Below are 1,503 nucleotides of genomic sequence, written 5' to 3'. Positions count from 1 at the left end.
CACGCCGTGTCGGAAGGGACAAAGGCGGTGACCAAGTACACCAGCTCCAAGTAAAACTGCACAATGGACTGAAAAACATCCCAAACACAACGGCTCTTTTAAGAGCCACCAACAATCTCTGAAAAAGCTGCATCCGACATCTTTATGAAATCACTTTAAGACGATGTATAATATAATAACGATCCCACTGCTGTGTTTGTATCTCCTGTTATTAACCGAACACGAACCCATAATCTGATCACCCGCCTTCACTTTTTTTGCTTAAAGCTGCTCTTATTCTGGTTTTTCACAGCCCCTGTATGACCGCATTAACAGCTGATTTCAGCGGTAAGGATTAGACCTTAATCCCTTCACTGATTAATCATTTTATTAACAGCAACTCTCCACAGTGTAACAGCCTGGGATGGGATTATTACAGAGCAAGTTAAGGGCCGTTTGAGGACTTGATCCGGCTCCCTCTTTTCAGAGAAGGACACTGGGCTCTGATTGAAAACTAAACTGAGTATTTCACTTCAGGCCAATGCAGTCCCCACCCGGGACAGTATGAAAGCGATTGTCGAATGAGTCACAATTTAAATAACATTTTACAAGTTGAATAAAACAAAATCAAGAGATGGGACTTTAAATCTTTGACTAAGGATGACATTTATTTCAATCCGCTCCTTTCCGACAATGAAATTGGCGGGCTTTTTGAAATTGACAAATTCTGTGCTTCTGATGTCGTGGTGGGTCAATCCCGCCCTCTTGTGTTGGTCAGTGACCTGATTGGTGAAGAATATAGGCAAATAGAATTAAGTACCGACCATTGAGGAGAGTTCTCAGTCTTAAAGTAAAGTAAATGCTGCGGAAATGATCCATTTGTGAAAGTATTTGTGAGATTGTGGAAATGTCTGGAGGAAAGACCGGCGGGAAAGCTCGGGCCAAAGCCAAGTCTCGCTCCTCCCGGGCTGGACTGCAGTTGCCGGTGGGCCGTGTTCACAGGCTCCTGAGAAAGGGCAACTATGCTGAGCGTGTGGGTGCTGGAGCCCCGGTCGATCTGGCTGCTGTGCTCGAGTATCTGACCGCTGAAATCCTCGAGCTGGCCGGTAACGCGGCCCGGGACAACAAGAAGACCCGCATCATCCCCAGACACCTGCAGCTGGCCGTCCGCAACGAGGAGGAGCTCAACAAGCTGCTGGGAGGGGTGACCATCGCTCAGGGCGGGGTGCTACCCAAGAAAACCAGCGCTCAAAGCTCCCAGAAAATGTAAAGCAGACAAAATGTCATCTAATAAACCAAAGACTCTTTTCAGAGCCACCCACAGTCTCCGAAAGGGCTGATTACTGTCTGATTCAAGCATGTCAGTAACAGAACAGAATAGGAACTATTTAAAATGTTTATGAGCAACTATTTCAGTGGCTTCTCACTGTCCCCCTGATCCCTGTGTGAAGGGGAATTACCAATAGTCTAATTTATTCCTTTCCACACCGAGTTTGAGTTATTGGTCCCTTAAGGATTGCTGAA

This window comes from Heterodontus francisci, unplaced genomic scaffold (genome assembly GCF_036365525.1).
Source record: "Heterodontus francisci isolate sHetFra1 unplaced genomic scaffold, sHetFra1.hap1 HAP1_SCAFFOLD_43, whole genome shotgun sequence".
In the NCBI taxonomy this organism is placed as follows: domain Eukaryota; kingdom Metazoa; phylum Chordata; class Chondrichthyes; order Heterodontiformes; family Heterodontidae; genus Heterodontus; species Heterodontus francisci.
The sequence above is the reverse complement of the archived record's forward strand: the minus strand, read 5'-3'. Positions refer to the sequence as shown.